Raw genomic sequence first — 23,491 nt, 5'->3', positions numbered from 1 at the left:
TTAGGATTTGTTAGTTAGAAAAGAAAGAATGGTCAAGTACAAATAAGTGGTGTGGTCCAAAAGGGAGTGACGCACCTTGAGCTTTACGCTTGGTTCTGAGGTCCATTATAGGTCTCACCTTCCTCCCCTGGATGATGAAAGAACTGAAGCACATTAGTCTCGTATGAACACTTCCATGGAAGGTCACTGTTCTTCAAAATATTAAGGGGGGGGGGCGGCTGGGGATGTGGCTCAAGCAGTGGCGCGCTCGCCTGGCATGCGTGCGGCCCGGGTTCGATCCTCAGCACCACATACAAAACAAAGATGTTGTGTCTGCCGAGAACTAAAAAAGAAATAAATGTTGAAAAAATTCTCTCTCTCTCTCTAAAAAAAAAATAAAAATAAAATTTAAAAAAATATATTAAGGGGAATTCCTCAGAAAAGAGACTCCAAGGTCAAATAAGAACAGAACATTTAGCATACTCTATTCACTGACAGTGCCTCCAACCACTCCCAAAGCCACATGCCCAGTTAGGCTCTGCGAAGTCAGCAATAAAGAGATAATATTATTCAACCTCACTTTTTCCAAATTATTAACGTATGTTCTGTGGAATATTCAGCTTGAGAAATACACAGATTTCTAGAGTCCCTATCAACTCTAACCTACTATGATTTGCATCAGAAGTATTTAGCCAGTGCCAGAACATCCCTATTTCCGTCCAATATAGTTCTTTTAACCCAGTGAGACACATAAACCATACTCGGGTTAACAGAAATTATGTGTAGTTCATTTTACTGATTTTCAAAGGTTCAGAGTTTAAAACATTGAGAAGGGAACATGCAGTGACCTCCTAATACTTTTTCTGTACTGCATCAGCAGTAGAAATGATATGATGTTTTACATATATCACTTAATCCTTGGACAACCACAAGTAGATGTTATTATTTTCACATTGCAGAGAAAGAAATTGAGGCTCAGAGAGTAACTTGCCCAGAGCTGCACAGCTAGAAAATGGTAAGCTCCACATTTCAAACTCACAACTACTTATCTCAGTTCTTGATTATGTTTTGAGCTCCACCACCACAATTATCAGATGGTTAACAAGCCTACCCTAATCTTCCCTGAGCTTTAGTCTCCTCAACTGTCAAATGGGAACAGAATTCCTTGCACTATTTCTCTCACAGAGCTGCTCTGTAGTTTATAGCAGTAACAGTTACAAAAGAGTTCTATAATGTATAAAGATATGAATATTAGAAATATTCAAAACATCATGAATAAATGTTGCTGTTACCTTTCATGATTTATAAGGTCCTTACTGGGTTCCCAGCCATTCTGCCTCAATTTGCCAGTTAGGATTTTGATAAATAGGAAATACCAATTTCTCTCAGTATTGATTACTCTTTAGGATGTTGGCAGAATCAAACCAAGCAAAAAATCAGGTTAAGGAGTCAGGGAATAAAAACAGAAGAATGGGTGGGAACCTGCTGGGAGGCCTACAGCCCAAGTGATCGACACAAAGGAGATTCCAGACTGGCTATGGGGCCTGATTCGTTAGCCTTATCTTAGAATATGCCTAGGAAACAGGTACAAGAGGTCTTTTGGGACAGGAGATCTTAGAAGCTCTTATATGAGGTGTGTCCAGGAAGAGAAGATAGGCACAGGGGGACTAGAGATGGGAAATGCGACCGGATTAGCCAGCTTCACTTTGCTCTGGGATGCAGAATACTCTGGTAAGGGACCTAGGCACAAAAACAGCAGTAGTTCGGTATAAGGCTCTCAACTCATCCTCTAGCTCTGCCTCATCATCCATGCTGTTGTGGCCATCTGCTTTCCCAAGCTTCTGATAGACTAAAGCCAAAAACAACAGCAAAGAATTCTTGGATCTAGGCCCTGGCTGGGGACCAAAAAATAAGTAACCCAAGTCTGTGTTCTCAGAAAAGGAAGGTACTGTACCAAGATGGTTTGAGTCTAACTAGAGGTTCTCTTGTATAGCTAATTCCCTGGTACATAGGGTATACTCAAGAAATGTCTGAACTAAACTGAATTGAAGACTATATTCTATGATTTAAGAGTACCTGTTTGGTGTTAAGAGCCCAAGATTGTATAGTCCTGGTTCTTGAATGAACAAGTGATTAACTCTGGACTGCTTAAGTTCTGTGAACCTCAATGTGCCCATCTATAAAGCCGGCTCTTTACACCACACACTACTATGAGCAGACAATGAGATAATGATTGAGACAGCACTCTGTAAAGGGCATAAGATGGAACAGCAGGAGCACTGTGCACATAGTCTTAAACGTTCAGGATCCAGCCTGGACAAGATCTGAAATAAGTTCCCTTTCTTTCTCCCCTGCTTTTCACACTGTAGACATTCTTTACATTTCTAATGACCTTGAAAGGGGTGGGAGGGAACAATTTGCTGCCTAGGTTGGGGACAGTAAGGTCATCTTTTTACTTCTCAAAGTTTGTTTAGCTCCACTGTACTGCAAAACAGCTCAGGATTTGGATTTTTAATCCTAACTTTTGGTAATCAAAAAACCTGTACAACCATGAACAAGTCTTAACCTCTGAGTCTTAATTTTCTCATCTGTAAACAGTGGGGAAATTTCCTAAATCATAAGACTATACTTAAGATTCAATGAATTAATGATATGAAGTGTCTCAAACCCAAAGAATGCCATACCAACACCAGTCATTACAAAGTTGTTTCCTCACCAGCTCCTGAGCTACACAAGACAATGGCTATTTCCCACCTGACAGGTGATATCAAAACCCAGAGAAAATGTTAAAAGTAACACATTGCTTAATCTTTTTTTTCTAATTTTCTTAAATTGTAGATGGACATAGTATCTTTATTTTATTTATTTATTTTTATGTGGTGCTGAGTTCTAACCCATTTCTCCTATGTACAAGGCAAGCACTCTACCACTGAGCCCCAGCCCCAGCCCATATTGCTTAATCTTGACTTCTTCCAACAGAGGTAACTATTCCTTTGATTTATATATTCATTGATTTGTTTGCCTCATTGTACTGAAGATCTCTGAGGAAGGGAACTACACAGATCTTATTCATTTTTTGTACCCCAATGTCCATTATGGCTCACTTAAAAAACATTAAATAAATATTACCAGAATGATTAACAACATATTGATAGCAGAAACACTTCTGAAACCCAGGATTCTTAATCCCAGAACCTCAGTTCTTTATAACTAAAGAGAAAATTACTAAAACCTCATAGATATGAACTGACTTAACTTTTCATCTTTTCTTCAATTCTTCCATGCTAGCAAGACTCAACATTCCTGGAAAGTCTCCAGTTCCTCAGCTTTAACATTCTTCATCTACCACTCTGCTGAGTTAATTCTTATCCAGTCCCCGAAACTTGGAGGACTTTCTAACCTCCCCTGATACTGGGGTCAAATATTCTCTTACTCCAGGTCTGTTTTGTTTTATTACAAAATCCTAGTACACAAAATATGCCAAAATTATCTGTTGAAAGTTGAATGGATGAAATATTGAGTCTAGAAATCAAAAGTAGAAATATTCTTGATCTGGATATCAGATGGCCTGATTCTAATTCTGACTCCATCACTAACATACTTGGGGTGATCTTAAACAAATCCCAATTCTTGTTTGGATCATCCACAAATGAATTATCATTCATCAATGATTTCAGAAGGTCCTTCCAGTGGTGATGGTGAGACTTAAGATTCACGCGAAGTGCCTCTGATGCAAGCTGTATGTTCCACAGAATAGGAAGCTAAACACCTGCAGTCCTCAGCAGCCCTAGGCACATAGGACTCTGCTGTCAGTAGCCTCCCAACCCACTGGTGTACTTAATTCCTCCTGATGAAGTACCAAGAATAAATTGTAGGGGAGCTGCAGAGCATTTTAATGAGTCCAGAGACTAATGAATCTTTTCCTTCCTGTGTCAATTAGAAATTCAAAGCTAAGATCCCCAAGGACCAATTTATTGGGAACAGAGAGAAGCCTTTTGTTCATCAGCTGCTGCCTGAGTTACCTGCCCTGCCCCCTGTAAATCTGCTAGATAACAATTCTTCTTAATCAGGTATGATGGTTGGTGGGATAGAGGCTGAACTGGAAGTTTCCTTTTTGCTCAGTATTTCTGGGGTCTGAACTTGAAGAAGGAAAGGAGGGATCCAGGGCATTTTTTAGGGTGAGGTTAAAAAGTGGGGGTGGTTAAAGACTCAGAGCAGCCCGGACTTTATTGCCACCTCCTAGAGATATTAGTCTTCAAGGAGCTAATAGCAACAGATAAACTTGCCAAAGTTTCAGGTACTGTACGATATCGATTTACCTACAGTATTTTGAGTTCTCACAACAACCTCAAAAGCAGTTAGCAACAGCATTATTTTAAACAGGTAAACTGAGGCTCCGGGAGAAATAGTAAGAATTAGGTTAGGGAGCCAAGCACAGTGGCACATGCCTGTTTTCCAAGGGGCTCAGGAGGCTGATGCAGTAGCATCACAAATTCAAAGCCAGCCTCAGCAACTTAGACCCTGTCTCAAAATAAAAAATAAAAAAGGGCCAGGGATGAGGCTCAGCAGTTAAGCACTCTGGGGTTTAATCCCTAGTTTAAAAAAATAAAATAAAATAACACAAGTAGTAACAATCTGACAGGGATCTGAACATCTGAACTGATGTCTATTCAATTCCAAAGACTTGGCTCTATCAAAGCGACAGCTGCCTTATCCAGAGGCCAGCAGTGATGTCCTGAATGGCAAAGATGGCCCACAGGCAGCACAGCAACCTTGGACACTTGGCAACACATATAGTCTATCCAGGTACAAGTAAAGGTGTTGTGTATTGCTAGTCCTTTCGTAAGGTGGAGTTAGCAATCACCACCCCAGAAGATAATTCAGTGTTACCATCAACACTACTTTCAATCCTACCCAAGAAATCTTCTGATTTTGTTGATTTGTAAGGAATTCCAATCCTTGATCTAATGGCTCCCAGCATGTAGGGCCAGACCAGTTGCTACTGCTCAGTCATCAGAAACATTTCCCAAGGTAAGTAGGTAAGCAAGTCATGTTTCCAAATGAGATTGAATTTTAGGGAAATTCTTTCGGAAGGAAAAATACAATAGAATAAAGTCCAGTTTACATAGCTAAAAATTCACAAAGCAACAACTGGAACATAGGTACATACTAAATCCTAACCTGGCCTCAGATAAATATAACCAAACCTATAAATAATGAGATCTGTGCTAAAAAAAAAAAAAATTAATTTTTACCTTGCCATAATATCCTGCTGTAGATTCACAAGCTAAAAGCACTTAACACAGTGTCTAGCACAGAGAAACCTACCCAAGAAATGTTAGCTATTAGATAATTAGAAAAAGGGAGAGGGCTTTCAGGAAGGGCCTTTGAGTGAAGTAGAGTTTCCCTTTACAGAATACTTAATAAATACACACACATAATACCTTAAATAATCCTTCCAGTAACCCCAGGTAGCAGGTATTAACAGCCCTATTTTATAGATGAGAAAACTGTTCTCTGAACATAAGTAACCTGTTTGAGATTACTTTGTCCCAGTATGTGCCAAAGCTGGAATTTAAATCTAGATATAGCCAACTTCAAACCTAATTCTTCTTCCATATTTCTTCTCTGGAGGTTAAGACGGGCTGGCATAAAGAAGAATGAAATCATGGTATTTGCTGGCAAATGGATAGAACTGGAGACTATAATGCTAAATGAAATAAGCCAATCCCAAAACCCAAATGTTCTGATAGGTAGATTCTGACTTTGGGGGGGGGGGGGAGGGGAGTGGGAAAGACAGTACAATGAATCAGACATAACATTCCTATGTTCATACATGAACACATGACCAGTGTAACTCCACATCACGTATAACCACAAAAATGGGAAGTTACACTCCATGTGTGAATGATGTCAAAATACATCTACTGTCATATATAATTAAAAAGAACCAAAAAAAAAAAAAAAAAAAGACTGGGGTTGGGCTTCAAAGTCTGAATACTGACTGGTGGTTAAGAACAGACTGCTAGTTCAGATATGAAGGTAGCAAGAATGAGGGTGGGAAATTAGCAACATGCTATCTTTGCAGAGGATGTAGTTAAATAAAGACAATAGTCAGAATAAAACAGTAAAATTCACTTGACAAAACCCACATAAAAAGGTGAAGTAAAAGGCAGATTGCAGGAGGCCCTAGCTGCTCTTGCCAACGAAATAGGTAACAACTTTGTTTTACTGGAGACTAATTAATGAAAGAGATGTAGCATGCAGAAAATTATGACTCAGAGACTGGAAGGCAAGAGAACTGGAGAAAGGAAATTAAGTTCTGCCAATAACTAGATAAATGGTATTGGGCAAGTCATTGCCTTTGGATTTTTCAGAGATTGAACTAACATATGTCTACAGACCCCTCTAGCTTTGATCTTCCAGGAAATACTCTATTACCAGGTTATGTGAGCAAATGTGGGTGAGAGAAATGCTGTGAAAGAAAGCTGAGTGTGGGACATGAGAATAAAGGTGTTAAATGGGATTCAAGTTAAGACTGGGCAAAAGCCAGAAGATGGCAGGAAGCAAGGGAAGGCTGAACCACGAAAGTATCAATCCTGCCCTTGCTATTAACTTGCTTTGTGATTCTGACTACCTGATGGCATCATTTCCTCACTGTCCAAATGGACCTCAGGCCTTTGTTCTGGTCACAGCTGCCCCCTCTTCCTGTCTCTTTCCCCTTGCCAGTGCTGCTCTAGTCACACTGCCTGCCTTCTAGTTATTCTACACACTTTTACTTTAGGATCTTTTCACCTGTTCTTCTCTCAGGTGGAAATGATCTTCCTCCTCTTTTTTTCTTCTTATTTATATTTCTTCATTTTCTATCTCCCCCACTAAAATAAGTTCCATAAAAATTCAGTCTTTGGGGGCTGGGGATGTGGCTCAAGCAGTAGCGTGCTTGCCTGGCATGCATGCGGCCTGGGTTCGATCCTCAGCACCACATACAAACAAAGATGTTGTGTCCGCCGAAAAACTAACTAAATAAATAAATAAATATATTTTTTAAAGAAAATTCAGTCTTTGTTTTGTTCACTATTGTATCACATCTCTAAGAGCTATATCAAGCATTTTATTGAATAAATGTGCTTGTAAACTAGTGGTGTTCTAAGGTTCTTTTTGATTCTTACATGCTGTGACTAACTTATAGGTTTGTGGAACTGAGGAACACTTCAGAAGTTCCAGGCCTGGAGTGAGCTTAGGTTTAACCTATCCTTCTGGCTCCAATTTTTGAGATTTGCTTTATCTCAGGAGTACTTCAAATGTAAAACAAACAGCCTAATACACAGTTAAATGCACAAGTAGACAAATAAAATTAATTCATGAATCATGAACTCATGAATACATATCATGTAATTCATGAATTCAATGTCATATGCTAAGTGTAAACTGTAAACACAATAACCTGGAATACTAGGTCTGGCTTAAAGTCTGGCTTACTTTGGTAACTTCATACTCCTATTTCTGAAATTCTATACTCTGGCTACACTGAACTGTTTTCCCTTCTCTGAAACACACACTTAAGTCTCTTATACACTTAATATCCCCTCATCCAAGCTCCTAAAACACTATTCATGCTTCTATTATACCAATCATCACTGTGGTCTACTTTCTTTACCTGATTGTCCTCCTTAACTGTTCATGCATTCCAAAGGCCTTAATGGTATATTTGGCTCCTCCTTACCAAGGACTTACTCCTGTGACTGGCACAAATGTTCACAAAATTTTATGTTAATATAGCCCCACAATTAAGAATGTTTCCTAACTGTCACTGGCAGACTTGATCGGGAACTTGTCCTTCATATTATCTAAGTTTCCCTGTGAACTGCCATAGAACAGACAGCATAAGAGGAAGGGGGCTGAAGAGGCTGGACAGAAAGGAGAGAAAGAGTCTTTGCAGAATTTTGAATGTCATGCTGAGGAGATGGGAATGATCTTAACAGGTTTCACAAGCAGGGAAGTGATAAGAGTAAGATCTCTTAAAACCCAGGAAAGAGAAATGAGTTATATTTCAGGGGCAAAGATGGGAGTGAATAATTTAAAACAGTCCCAGTGAAAAATGATTTAAGATATGGCATTGGTAGTAGCAGTGGAGATGAGAAGATGGGCAAAATACGTTCAGAGATAAAACAACGTAATGAAAGCAGGTGCCTACTTTACCAATGAGTGAACTGTCTCTGTGCACAAGATAAACTTCCTCCAAATGAACTCTAACTCTTTGCATCCAATATGGCCCCCCCAAGGGCAACCATGAGCAAATAAAAAGCCTTTTTGGCCAGGGAAAGGGGAAGAAGTCAAGGATTAGGAAAGAGCAGCAGCCCCCAGGGGCTGGGGTTGTGACTCAGAGGTAGAGCGCTTGCCTAGCATGCTGGGGCACTGGGTTCAATCCTCAGTACCAAATAAAGTAAAATAAAAACATTGTGTCCACCTATAACTAAAAAATAAATATTTAAAAAAAAAAAAAAAAAGAGCAGCCTGCAGGCCACAGAGTAGGGTTACAGAGAAGAGAACTCAAGATATTGCTGATGGCTATTACCTGCAGAAACTTCCCAAAAGAGGCCAGTCTGTGTCCTGAGCAGAAAGGTATCTTCCTAGGTTGAGACAGCTTTAGCCAGGTTTAATACAAGAGGCTTTGATAGTTTAAGTGATTCCATATTAAGGAAAATTATTCAAAACTTGAATGTAAGACAAAAAGATGATTGTATGGCCTTTTGGGACATTCTTTATTATGCATCTAAGAGCCATCTGACACTTGGAAAAGGGAATTTTGTTTGACTTACTCACAAACCAATAGGGCCCAAATGTTTTAAAATTCTGCAAAGTTAGAAGTTAATTTGTAAAAAACTGAGAAGATACACTTTTTTTTTTTTTTTTTTTTTGGAGGGTAATTGTATAGGTTACATTTTCAGGACATTAAACAATTTTGGATCTAGTTTAAGCAATTTTATTACAGTAATCCTTTTTTCACTAACAACCTAAATCCAGTTTCTCAGCTATTCTTTTTCTCCTGGTTTCCCTATTAATTAAAACTTGATGCATGGTCATTGGGTGTACGAAAATTATGCCTTGACTAGGGTAACAAACCCACAGGCTTGCAAATGTCACAGAACAAGAAGATGGGAAGCAAGAGAAACCTGAAACCCAGGCAGAAGATGCCATGAAGTATCATAGATGGTCACTTAGGAAATGACACAATGACAGAAAGCCCAATGTAGAAGAAAGGGCTCTAGGCTGAGAGTCAGAACATCTGCCATTTGTTCATGGTATGATCCTGGGCACATTACTGCCTTTTGCTGGGCCTCAATTTCACAATTACAAAATAGGAAAGTTGGTCACAATGGTGGTTTACAAACTGTGTTCCTGGGAACTCTGCAGGTTTAAGGGATATGCCTCAGGGGCTGTCTTTGGGAAGAGTAGTGGGGAAGCTGACCCATTAAGGCCTACTGCTGTTTCTTCAACCAGAGATGCTCTATTATATTACACATTTAAATAAAAGGTTCCTCTGTAAACCTGATGATTGTCAATTAAGATCCATATTTGATATCCTAAAGTTCCAAAATTTTATGGCAAATGATGTTGAGAAAAATTTAAACACAAAAATATCTCCTCTCACCCTATGCCTCAAAAGACATCATCTAAAGAATGCTCATTAAGAAATCCCTAGCAAAGCCAGGTGCAGTGGTGCGTGACTATAATCCCAGCAACTCTGGAGGCAGAGGCAGGAGGATTTCAAGCTCTAAGCCAGCCTCAGCAATTTAGCAAGGCCCTAAGCAACTTGGTGAGACCCTGTCCCTAAACAAAATATTAAAAAGGGCCGGGGATGTGGCTCAGTAGTTAAGTGCTCTTGGATGCAATCCCTGGTACATAAAAAAGGAAAAAGAAATACCTAGAGCACAGAGGAGGGCTTGGAAAAGGGAAGAGAATAAGGGACTGCCCCTTTTGCAACTGAAGTGGGTAGGCTCAATACTGAAAAGAGAATCCTCTTAGGGAGGACTTAAAAACTCTTCCTCATTATCAAGATTGAAGTTTTGTACTCTAGCCCTGGTTCTAGCACATAAAGGCAGATTCCTTCTGTTTCTTCATACTATGATCTCTGAAGGTAAAGTGCTTTGTAAATTGAAAAGTGAGTATGGACTTGAGGACCTATCAGAACAATTTTATTCCTTAAATCTTTTACATGTGTATGTCTCATATGTCTCATCTTCTGCCCAGTCCCTGGAGGACATTCATCAGGTTGAAATGTACAGACCTCCTTTTTCTTTTTCTTTCCCTGTATTTCAGAAGCGGGCATAGAAATAGTGGGCTTAATGCTTGAAGTATTCCATCCATTCAACTTAAAAATGACAAATAGAATTAGCTTTTTACTAGGAAATCTGTTTTCATGTTGAAGATGAAAAACTGGTCTCTCATCTCTTGGATCTCTAGGCCCCACACCTAGGATTTAGAGAAGGTAGTTTGAGACAAGATAAGGCAGAAACTTGGGAAAATGCACTAAAGGCATGGAAGATATTTTTATTATGCCTGGATCATCAATTGTTCCTTTTTGGGTACTTCTGAATACAGCCCAGAAAGACTGCAGCCAAAGGCCAGGGAGGCAGTACAATACTCAAGAACGAGTTCAGCCTATAGGGTCAGGAGGGCCTGAGTTCAAATTCCAGCTCTTTGACAGACTAGACATTTAGACAGTAAATTTATTTAGTTCACTCTGGAGCTATTGGTACCTTAGAGAGTTAGCAAGATTGAAGTCCTACCATAAAACCTGGCACACAACAGGCACAAAATAAATGTTGCTCAAGGGGAAAAAGAGCAAACTAGTACAAAAGACTGAATGTGAATTCACGCATCAGGTAAGGAAGACTTAGGGACAAACCCTAGTTAGCAACAGACCAGAGTTGTAAGTTGATTAGAATGGGAAAGAGTTGATTGGGAGAATATGTTGTGCTATTCTAAGAGCATATGGATCTTGAACCAGCCAAAGCAAATCAAACATGAGTGCTTATGGAGCACTTGTTTCTAAAACAAGTATGGGCTGTGTTATTGACACAAGCCACAGGGGATTTGAGTAGGCTGTTGGTGGAGATGTTAAGAAAGCTGACATGGGGCCGGGGATGTGGCTCAAGCGGTAGCGCGCTCATCTGGCATGCGTCCGGCCAGGGTTCGATCCTCAGCACCACATACAAACAAAGACGTTGTGTCCGCCGAAAACTAAAAAATAAATATTAAAAAAAAAAAAAAAGAAAGCTGACATGCTTTCAGTTCTAATCTTTGCTACTGCATACATATGGGTGTAACTGACCTTGGCCCTAGAGAAAAAAAAATGCGGAATGAGACACAAGAAACTTGGGTTCTGGTCCGAGCTCGAACATGAGCAAGATACTTCATATGTCTCAGGCCTCAGTTTTTTCTTTCGTGTTCTAAACAATAATTCTGTATGTGCCTACTCGATTATCACTATCCCCACTTTCAATCAATTGTACTATGGTTCACAGAGATTTAGGTATTACTGGCAGGAACTGGAATTCAGAGTTTACTACATTGTCTCTCAGTATTAAATGAGGGGGGTGGATCAGGTGAACCAAAGCATTTCTAGTGTTGAAAACTAAATGATTCTTGGTGGCTTAAAACTGAAGTTTCAAAAGCATTCTAAATACTCAGCACTAGACAAAGCCTATCTACTTAGAATCTCATTCATAATAGGCAAAGCCTTGCTGGATGAAAAACCTTCTCAAATAATTCTCCACACTCAGGGCAAAAGCTGGAGTACAAATACAACTTGAGGGTCCTGAAAGAATAGAAATTGAAATTCATAAAGTTATCCCTGGATAGGCTCTTGGAGAAAACTCTAACTTAACTTACAGATGGAGATAGGGAGGCCACAAAAAGAGAAATAGCTTGGCTGGAAACAGCCAGTAAGTAAGTAATGGAGCACAAACTGGGTCCTATGCTCATGGTTTTCCTCACAGTTGCTAGCCACTTGGTCTTCAATCTTTCAAGCCATTTTGACCTTCACTTTGATGTTTCTTTTCCAAATGGTGGGTGACAGTCACTGCCCCTAGAGCAGATTACCAGCCTCTGCCAACACCTTTTTACTATAAATAATGGCTCCTTCTTTGTAACTGCCCCTGGTATATCCTTTAGCAGGACTGAAGTTGAGGTTTCTTCTTTTGCCTCTCCTGATGATGTCTTAGGACAACAGTGTGCCTTTGGAGGCTAGAACTGGAAGGAACATCAGCAATTATAATCAACACTTTCATTTCATTCCATCCTTGAAAAACTGAGGAAACAGGTGGGAAGGATAGCTCAGTGATGGAGTGTTTGCCTAGTATGTATGAGGTCCTGGGTTCGATTCCCAGCACCACAAAATAAAAAATAAATTAAAAAAAAAAAAAAAAAAAAAAAAAGCTGAGACCCAGGAATAAATACTTTCCAAGGTTGAATTAGTAAATTTCAGAGTCTGACATTCTCCTTTTTCAATCTAACACTAAACACATGGTTTCACAATTTATTTCAATCACTGGTAATTGAACACCAATCCAGGTTAAGTTTTTTTGCTTGTTTGTTTGTTTTGGCACTGGGGATTAAACCTAGGGGTGCTTAACCACTAAGCCACATCCCTAGCCATTTTTATTTTGAGACAGGGTCTCCCTACATTGCTAAGGCTGGCTTTGAACTTGCAATCCTCCTGCCCCACCTCCTGAACTAATGGGATTACAGGTATGTGCCACCTGGCCAGGTTTTTGTTTTTGTTTTTTGATTTAAAAAATATTAGCATCAAAATATCCTCAGAAAGTAGAATTGTTCTCATTTTGCAGTTGTAGACTACAGCTCAGAGAAATTAGTGGGAAATACAAGAACAAGCCAGATGTTGGTAAATCTGGCTCTAAAGCCCCCCCCCCCTTTCTCCCAACATCATATGGCCTAAGGTTTTAAAGAATATACATAATGGTGAGGAAGATGCAGCTAAATAATTTTCCCAAAGACCAGCTGTACCATAGGTATCTTGTATCTTGCCCTATACATTTAGTTCAGTTAACTCGACAGATAATTCTAACTGAAGAGATGGAAGTGGGTCATGATGAATATAGGAGTGGAGAACAGAGATTCAGATAACACAGATAATTCCCAAAGAAGCAATTTGTTTTATGTTAATTGGGTACTTTATAGAATATACTTTTCCCCCTGCATTTGCCCAATTAGACAAGTCTCCTTCATTTATCTCTTACTCATCTCAGGATTCTAGCACCACAGTTGCTGATGGACCTTGGTTTCCTGAATTATAGTTTCCCATTCTCCTAACTTGGTTTTTGATCTCTTGCTATATTCTTAAATTCAGGACTCTGTCTCTCTGCCACAGCCAACATCCCTAGAACTGACTTCTAGCTGATCTGACCTAGAAGATCTGTCAGTCACTTCAATATTTGATAATCTTCTGTTCTTCCAGTGAAAAGCAAGAAAGATCCCCTTAGTTTTAATGAAAACAGGGCGACTCAGGACCCAATGGGGCACAGAGCTTTTTTTTTTTTGCATGCTATTCCTTTCCAGGAAACAAGCTGGACCTTATTGCTTTGCTGTGACAGCAACCTTCAAGAAAGCCAGCTGTTTCTCAAGCCAAAATAATAAAATATGGCTCAAATCCCTGGGTGTGGAATGAATACAGACAGCTGTTTCTTATGAGTTGCTCTGGCAGTCTCCCTCATATTCCTCCCGACAGAATTCTCTAGTCACCATGATGCTTATACTGGCAGACAGTGGGCCTCCTGCTTTTTAAGGTACTAATGCCACTTTGATCAAACATTCATCTCTACACCTTGAAAGATGATGATGCACTGCTACTGATCTTGGATCTTCCTAGATTCTGTTTTCAAGTCACATCACTAGAATTACTAACATTAATAGTCCCTTACATTTGTACAGTATAATGGCTTTATACAGGACTTATTGGAAATGTGCCTTACACAAGGCTGGGCAGAAACTATTATTCCTTGTTTATAGAAGAGGAAACTAAAGACCACAGGTAAGTAACTAGCAAGCCCAGGCATTGCTCCAACTCCTCCTACCTCAATGTTATCTAGAGGATCTGCATTTTAAACCTTATTTGTATAATGCAATCTAATATCTACTTAGAATCTCATTCACAATAGGCAACAGAAGTATTTAGGCAAGGCCCCAAAGTCATCCTGAAGCCTCTGTATCAGTTAATTTTCCTCAGATCTCTGGTTTGCCATGTGCCACCACACTCATAACTTCAATTTAAAGCTCAGGCCTGCCCACTTCTGACTTGGGGCAGGCAGGATCCAGGCTGCTAAGCACTATAGGTCTAGCCTTTACCCCATCTCTGTGGGTAACATACACCATGGACCACTTATCTCCCCTTGTTATTTCTGAAGTAGACCCTCTTTGAGGCTCCAGAGGCTACTACTACATTAGAGGGAGCAATCTGACAGCCAACGGGTCTAGTCAAGTCTGAAGAAGAATTTGATTTGGGCTGCACAGGGCCTCAGAAATCAATAGCCTAACCCTTAACCAGAGAAAGAAAAGCAAATTAAACCCAAAACAAGTAGAAGTTAGGGGCTGGGGCTGGGTCTCAGTGGTATAGCACTCGCCTAGCATTCATGAGGCACTGTGTTCGATCCTTGGTACCACATACAAATAAAGGTATTATGTTCACCTACAACTAAAAAATAATTTTTTTAAAAAAAAAGAAGTGGGGCTGGGGATGTGGCTCAAGCGGTAGCGCGCTCGCCTGGCATGCGTGCGGCCCAGGTTCGATCCTCAGCACCACATACAAACAAAGATGTTGTGTCTACCAAAAACTAAAAAAAATAAATAAATATTAAAATTCTCTCTCTCTCAAAAAAAAAAAAAAAAAAAGAAGTTAGAAAATAACAAAGAGGAAATAGATGGAACAATGAAACCAAAAACTGGTTCTTTGAAAATATCAACAAAACTAACAAACCTGTAACTAAGCTAATTAAGAAAGAAAACACAAATTACCAAAACCAGAAATGAAAAGGGGAATATTACCACTGATCTTATATAAGTTAAGTAAATTATAAGGAAATACTATGAATAATTTTAAACCAACAAATCAAACAACTTAGATGAAGTGGACAAATTCCTAGAAAGACAAAAATTATCCAAAGTGACTAAAAACGAAACAGGAAATCTAAGTTGATCTATTATAAGGGGGGGAAAAACTTAATTAGTAATTTTAAAATCCCCCCTCCCCCCCAAAAAAAGCCCAGGCCCACATGGCTGCATGGTGAATTCTATCAAATATTTCAAGAAGAAATAATAACAAGCCATTACAAACTCAGGAGGAAACACTGTAATTCATTCTATGAGGTCACTATTACCCTGATACTGAAACCAGACAAAGATACAAAATACTATGGACCAAGCCTGACCTGGTGGTACATGCCTGCAATCCCAGCTAACTCAAGAAGCTGAAGCAGAACCAACAAGTTCAAGTCCATCCTGGGAAACTTAGTAAGAGTTTGTCTCAAAATAAATAAAAAGAGCTGGGGGTCAATCCCCAGTAATTGGGGAGAAGGGGGCAGAGAGGGAGGAGGGAAGATACTACAGATCAGTGTCCCTCAGCAAATTTTAAAAGAATTTAATTCATTTTTAAAATTTAAAATCAATTATATGCTACAACCAAATTCTAGGAATGCAAAGTTGGTTTAATAACTAAAAATAAAATTTATATACCATGTTAGTAGAACAAAAACACAGAATCTGCAAAAAATACCTATCCATTATAAAACTCTCTTAGCCTGGTATAAGGCGTGTTCGTTCTCTCGCACGCACGCACACACACGCGCGCGCACACACACACACACACACAATTTTAATGATGAAAGACTCAATTCTCCCCTTACCCCCTGAACTAGAAACAAGGTAAGGTTGTCTCTTCTGACCACTTCTATTCAACATTATATCAGATTGAGGACTAGAGGTACCAGTTGGTGCAATCAGGCAGACTTAAAAAAAAAAAAAAAGATGTATCATTATGTCACTAATAAGCAGATTTTTTTTTTTAAAAATGGATGTCTGATTATATCACTTCTCTACTCAAAATTCTCCAATGGCTTCTTACTTCACTCAGGATAAAGCACTACATGATTTGCCCTGTCTACCCTTATGACTTCTTTTCGATATTCCACTCTCCCCCTTGCTCACTTACTCTCCTCTCACTGGTTTCCTTTTACTCCTAAAATACAATAAGCATGCTCCTATTTCAGGATCTCTGAACTTCCTGAACTCCAAACAGCCAGAATGTTATTTCCCAAGATACACATATAGATCACTACTACAGTTCCAGCAAATTCCTGGGTAGATCTTTCCTCAGGGAGGCCTTCTTTGATAATCAAGCTGCTCACTATTTCCTTATCCTGCTTTATTTTTCTTCACATTTATTCATTCTTCACACTTCTTTTTTCTTCTTCTTCTTTTGTTTTTTTTCCCCAGTAACAGGGATTGAACTCAGGGGCACTCGACCACTGAACCACATCCCCAGCCCTCCCACCACACTTTTTTTTTTTTTTAAGTTTTTGTTGTTGTTTTAAATATTTTTTTTAGTTGTAGATTTAATTCATTCATTTATTTTTATATGGTACTGAGGATCAAACTCAGTGCCTCACACATGCTAGGCAAGCGCTCTACTACTGAGCTATAACCCCACCCCCCAGTCCTTTTTAATATTTTATTTAGACACAGGGTCTCACTGAGTTGCTTAGTGCCTGACTTTTGCTGAGACTGGGTTTGAACTCATAATCCTCCTGCCTCAGCCTCTCTAATCACTGGGATTACAGGCATGCGCCATTACACCCAGCTTCATTTATATACTTTCTTCCACTAGAATATAAACTCCATGAATTAGAAATACAAGGGAACTTTCTTAGCCTGATAAAAGCCATCCACAAAAAAACCCCAATGATGAAAGACTGTATACTTCCCCCACCCCCCACAAGAGAAAACTATTTTATTCACTGGTACATCTCAAATACTTAAAATGGAACCTGGTTCATAGTAGAAGTTCAACAAATACTCAGTAAATGAATCATGAACAAGTATCTTCAAAAAGAAAAATTTATATTGGAAAATGACGAGGAAAGGTTTGGAAACTCCTGGCCCATGAAAGGAAATTGTTGTTGAAGGGCACACACTGAAATAGCTATAAACCCAGGTTTTCCAACTTCAACCCAACTCTCCAAGGTTGAGAAGGACAGGGTTTTTAGGTCATAAAAAAAGAGCTAATATAGGATAACATTAAAAACTTAGTTCTCTGGAGCTAAATTCTTTTGGGTTCTAAGCGTAGCTCTTCTGCCTACAGGTCCCTAAGTCTCAGTCATTTATAAAGCAAGAATATCACCACCTACCTCCTAAGTTGCTATGAAAATGAAATTCATGTACAGTATTCATTATATTACTGATAATATAATAGATGCTATAATTAATTAATGCAACATTTTCTGAAAATTCTGGCCTTCAAAAAAGAATTTAAAACAATGGTAGAAATTATATAGCTCCACCCCTATCTTACTGATGCACATAGATGTTTGTAGGACTACTGCCCTCCAGTCTCCTGTTTTAACTTCTCTTTCTTATCATTTTATTTCACCCCTCCCATTACTAACAGCTTTCAGGTATCACCTCCAGCAGCTATTAATATAGTACCTCCTCTCCCTTTTTTAATATGTTGCTTTTAATCATATTGGGGGTTAGAAACCAGAATGCTAAATTTATTATTAACAACACATAAAAACAAGAGTTAGCACCGGCTTAAGGATGACAACCCTTTGCTTCCCTCTTGTTTTTTATTTAGGTTCTGGAAAAATGAGGCTGTTAGCTGAATAAGCTATTATAAGGATAACTCTACATTATACATTTATTTATATAGAAACTTTTTGTACTGGGAATTGAATCCAGGGGTGCTTTACCACTGAGAGACATCTCTAGTCCTTTTCTTTTTATTTTGAGACAGTGTCTCACTAAGTTGCTGAGGATCTCACTAAATGGCTGACCTCCAAGTTGCAATCCTCCTGCCTCAGCCTCCCAAATAGCTGGAATTATGTGCCACCACACTCACCTTGAAACCATTCATATTTTAAAATAGTAGTCAAACTGTTTCAGGAAAAATATGATCTACCCAGGCCATGGAAAGGCCAGAAACTGTAGGAGTTTAGACTACCAAGATAAAAAGAGGTGTCGACAAGAGCCTGGAAACTCATAGTATGAAGAAAAGGTTGGAGTTGGCTATGTGAAATCCAAGAGCACCAGGTGCGGATGAGACTCCTCCATGGCCCCCCAGGCAGAGAGAGGGAAAAACAAAATGTCCATTAGGGAAAAAGCAAGATGACAGGAAACTGGAATGACTATGGTTTTCAATAAGATATGCAACTACAGTATAAACGCCTTTTTCACTATAATTTGGGTAAGGAAGGGAAGGGGGCAAGAAATCTGATCAAAATAGGAATAGCTTTCTCCTGAGATGACACTAAGGAAACAAGGCAACTTCTTCAGAAAAACCATTCCGTGAGAACAGACTTACACTAGGATAGACTCCTGAAAACTGCTTAAATATCTATGGCCTTGCAGCCAGGGCATAAGTGCATTTAAAGCCACATTCTGCAACCTGCATGCTGTAAACTGCAGCTGTGAATGCTATCTGGCTTTGTCATCTGTGCTCTGGAATCCTTTTCCTTATGGAAAAACTGAGCTGCTGTGGGAAGGGTCAACAGGAGAAAGGAAGGAAGAGAAGGAATGGGAGATGTTTTACAACAGAAATTCCCAAAGGAAAACCTTCCCTTTTACTTTGGCGAGTAGTAGAGTGGCAAACAAGTCAGGGGCTGAGATGCTACAGATAGCTATAATGCTTTCTTCTCATTTTCTTCTTTCTTGTTTCTTTCATGCTGCTTTATGGTTCACAATGTGGCATTTCTCATTAGCTTCTCTACAACATCCCCGCATGGTTGTCAAACACACAAAGGTTGGGGGGAAGGCAGGCATTCCAATTTTACAAATAGGGAAATAAAAGTTGTCGAAGGGCACACACTAAAATAGATAAAAACCCAGGTTTTCCAACTTCAACCCAACTCTCCAAGTCCCCAATTTGTGTCAGTCAAATGTTTATGGGATCCATGTGTTGGACATTTTCTTCTCCTTCCAGTCCTATTTAGCTGGGTTTCTGCCTACATAAAACTGTTGCTCAGAAGGGATCACTAATTCCTGACTGCCCTTCTGAATCTCTCAAATATAGAATCCTTAAAGAGGTCTGTCTTGAATTTTCTAAGAAAAACCAGGATACTAGAAAGATTAGCAGTGCAGGAAAAGCCATCAAATCAGGAAAAACAAGGGTATTATTTATATTTAGACTGAACTAGGTACTACAATCAGCTTTATGGGGTGTCAGGCATAAAGCCTGAAAAATTTTTCAGCTTCCTAAGCCTCAATTTCCTTATCTTTAAAATGGAATTGTCTAAAGAGATTAAAGGAAATCTAACAAAATAAGTTCTTAGTATGTTGATTTCCTTCCCTTCACTATCTGTGGTCCTCCTTTTTCTTTCCTGACTTCCCATTCATATAGCCTTACTATATAACTCAATCACCACCACTACTATCACACTTTTCAGGACTAAGAGAATTATAGGATTTCCTAAGGCTAACCTAGGGTCTAGGTAGGCCATGGCAGAGACTGAAGTCAAGAAAGCCTCAGAGTTGTGGAGGTCATATTGAAAGAGCTTATGGGAATACAGGCAAAACTGCCAGGTCCCAGGATACCCCCCAGCAGAAAGCAGCTGGCAGAAGCAAGAAAGAAGTAAGCCTGCTTTGCCTTACTAATAGTAAATAAAAATGATACCAGACATTCTCATTGCAGCTCCAAGAAAGTTATCTCAACACTACTCCCAGACCAGGAGGCTACCTATCCCAATATCCAATCTTTTAGTCATGGCGTAGGAAAGTAATCACCTGTAAGTTATCTGTACTAAGGGTAAAAATAATCCCCAAACTTGTTAGCCTATATCTTAGCCCTAGCTTGCCCAGAGTCTGACCAAGAACTCTCACTCACCAGTATTGAGGCTGGACTTAGCCAGTTATTTCCTCCTTTGGGTTACAGGGTTAGCAGCAACTGCCTCTGGGAACAGTCCTCACCTATAACAGAGAGAGAAGTCCATTAGGGGTCCTGTTCAGAATAGACATTAACTTAGGATAGTATGGGCATTCGAAGTTCCTACCCTCATACATTTTGCACTTTTTTTTTTTCCAGACAGTGCTAAGTGCTATTTGAAAAAAAAAAAAAAAAATCAAAGCAGGGTAAGGAAGAAAAGAAATAACAAGGAGAAAGAGTAGAATTCTATTTCACATAAAATAGTCAGGGGCTGGGCATGGTGGCACACGCCTGTAATCCCAGCGGTTTGGGAGGCTGAGATAGGAGGATCATGAGTTCAAAGCCAGCCTCAGCAAAAATGAGGTGCTAAGCAACTCAGTAAGAATGTTTCTAAATAAAATACAAAATGGGGCTGGGAATGCAGCTCAGTTGTTGAGTGCCACCAAGTTCAATCCCCAGTACCACAAAAAAAAAAAAAAAAAAAAAACAGAAGGTGGCAGAAAACATGTTCTCTAGGCTCTAGGTGATATGGCTCAGAGCTCCCTACCCATTTACAAGCTAGCCTGATATCTTCTCCATTTACTTGCAGTCCAGTATAAAGACTAAAGAGTCCTTTAACTTGTGTTTTTATGGAATACAAGTTAAAGGACTCTTTAGTCTTTGAGCCAGGTGGTTCCAAAGACTTCTCTAGTCTATAATCTGTAGCTTCTGTGAGGACCAAACCACAATGAAAAGAGCCATTTAGAATAGCCACTATCATTTACCTCACACTTGGAAATAGATTAGGTTCTAAGCTAAGCACCTTATATGCACTATCTTGTTTCAGTGAAGGAGTGAGAATTGTTTCAAGATATAAATAGAGATATGGTTAGGGGGGACTCCACATCTGGAACAAAACGGCAAAAACAAAGACCTGAAAGATATCTATAGGCCCAGGTCAAAGGAGGGCAGGTGGGCGCACGGACTGAACTAGCAGTAGCACCTCCAACTCCACATGTCAACAAGATGAACTCATCTTCTATTTCCCAGCCTCCAAGGTTTAGCAAGTGGCATAACCATTTCCTCAGGTTTTGTTTTGTTTTGTTTTGTTTTTTAGTTGTAAATGGATCTTTTATTTATTTATATGCGGTGCTGAGGATCAAACCCAGGGCCTCACACATGCCAGGCAAGTGCTCTACCACTGAGCCATAACTCCAACCCCTTCTCTACATTCTTAGGACTCCAAATGTTCTTACTGTCAATCCCACCTTTCCCTTTTCCACAACTGCCAAGTCCTTGTGTTTTATTTTGGTTTTCCCTCTAAGGGCTGTATATTCACGTCTTTTCCTTTATTCCCTACTATGTTAACTTCTTTTTCTTCTTACCTATCTACCTACCTACATACCTACCTATCAAGTGCTCAGTGGGTATCAAACCCAAGGCCTCATGCATGCCAGGCAAGCACTATACCACTAAGCCATATCCTCATCAGCCTTCAACTTCCTCTTGATTAAGGATCGAATCAGCAGGGCTGGTGGTATAACTGAGAGGTAAGGCACTTCCCTTGTATGTGGCACACGTGAGGCCCTGCGGTCAATCCCTACCACCAAAAAAAAAAGGATCACATTATCTCCTCCACTACTGGAATATTTCTCAAAAATTACTAGCATTACAAGGACAGATTATCATAGTAATCTCCCATCCTACTCCAATCCACTGCATCCACACTGTGAAATGGTCCTAATGCCACTCCCCTGCTCAAAAAAAAAAAAAAAAAAAAAGTCAAGGTTCCCTATCACCTCAACCTTGCTCTCTAAGGTATGCCATGATCTGGTCATCATCTGCCTTAACCTCTAGTGAGCATTCCAGCTCCCATACTTTTGTCCATGCTGTTGTTCATTTGTACGTATTCAAATCCTTCTTAATTTTCAAAGTCTGCAAAGCTATAAAGTTATTCTGAATATTTTCTCACCACTCTATGGCCTTACTATATATACGTGGTTCTGAGTTAGGGCTTATGGAGAATGCAAAGATGATTGTGAATAGTCCTCATCCTTAGGCATCTTGCAGTTCCAGTGTATCAAACCCCCACAAATGACTGCTAAGAATATTAGGCAGGATCTAAAATTGAAAGAACTTCATATATTTGAAAGTGGATAAAGAAATCAGTCTGACCAGGTCTCTGAAGTTTCACAGAAGTGAAGATTTAAACAAGGTCTTAGAATAGGGAAAGACACTACTATGTCCAGGCACTGGACTAGAAGTTAAACTATTAATCCTCATAATATCTTATAACACACCCATTTTACAGCCAAAGTAACTTAAGATAGGTGAGGTTAAGTAAGTGTGTCATTCGCAATCAAACAGCCAGAAAGTTGCAGAGCTAGGATGTAAACTGAGGCTTTTCCAAAGCCTATGTGTTTTCTCTTACTTTATATAGGTCCACCTTACTTCATTACAGAGCAACATGAAAGTAGGACCAAATAAAACTCTTAAGTTCCTTCTACCTCAAAATTCAAATTACTTGTCTCAGGGAAGGGGGTGCCTTTCACTATGTATTCTCTGCAAGACTTTTCTTATGGCAGGATTAGGGTCTTATTAAATGTAACAGCTCAAGCACCTGACATAGCCTAGCAGATAGAAGATATTAAGTATTTGAGGAACATATGTTTGGATAAACCCTGCCCCATCAACTTTTGTTCTGAAGACTAAAAGAAAGGTCCAAAATCTCAACTTCCATGTTCTGTCAGCCTCAGAATCAACACCAATCTCAAGTACCTAACAGTCTATTGATTGGAGGTATCCTTTTCTTATTTTCAAGAGTAAGGGGGAAAGTGAGGAGAGAAAAAGATAAGGGAAGTTGGGCAGGAGTAGAAAAAAAGAGAGGAAGAAAAAAGTGGTGAAAGGAAAGAAGGTAAGGAAAGAGACAAAATGAAAGAAAATGTTGGGCAGGATTGAAATGTCTGAGGCCTCGAGATTGAAAAAGGTTTCCTTTACTTTCTGGTTCCAAAATCAAGGTTTTGTTCTGTTTTTAGATTGTTTTTAGAGTAGTAGTAGAAAATTCCTTTTTATAAATTTTAAATGAAGCGAACTTGCCTATCTAAATCCCAGATCAAATCTGTCAGCAAGAGGTAAAGTGAAACACTTAAGCTTCCCAGGATTCCCATCCCCAATCCTCACTAACTGTCCCAGCCAACCACAATCTGGTTTAGGCTGAAGACAGAAGTCAAAAGACCAGAAAGTTCTTCCTCTATAGTCCACTGCTTCCTTCTTTACCAAGTTTATCTCAGACTAGTAAGACCTGGGAGTCTATCTTTTCTTAAGGATACGCAGATACTGACGTGATCTGGAGGCTTCCCCACAGTTCCATGTGATAAATACTTT

The 23,491-nt window shown here is 39.4% G+C and overlaps 1 protein-coding gene across 4 annotated transcripts in view; it reads right to left on the bottom strand.

The window, feature by feature from the left end:
* Positions 1-23,491, bottom strand: part of Raly (RALY heterogeneous nuclear ribonucleoprotein) — a 78,797-nt gene that overhangs the window by 26,084 nt on the left and 29,222 nt on the right. For 3 of the 4 annotated variants that reach the window (XM_046433675.2, XM_046433674.2, XM_046433677.2), the window contains exon 2: positions 20,090-20,172. The exons of the other annotated variant lie outside the window; for it this stretch is intronic. The gene's annotated coding sequence lies outside the window, so the exon portion shown is untranslated. The remainder of the gene's footprint in view (positions 1-20,089; positions 20,173-23,491) is intronic. 4 annotated transcript variants of the gene reach the window in all.

Source organism: Marmota monax, unplaced genomic scaffold (assembly GCF_021218885.2).
Source record: "Marmota monax isolate L192 unplaced genomic scaffold, Marmota_monax_Labrador192_F-V1.1 WCK01_AAM20220418_F8-fsc00014, whole genome shotgun sequence".
NCBI lineage: Eukaryota > Metazoa > Chordata > Mammalia > Rodentia > Sciuridae > Marmota > Marmota monax.
The sequence above is the reverse complement of the archived record's forward strand: the minus strand, read 5'-3'. Positions and strand labels throughout refer to the sequence as shown.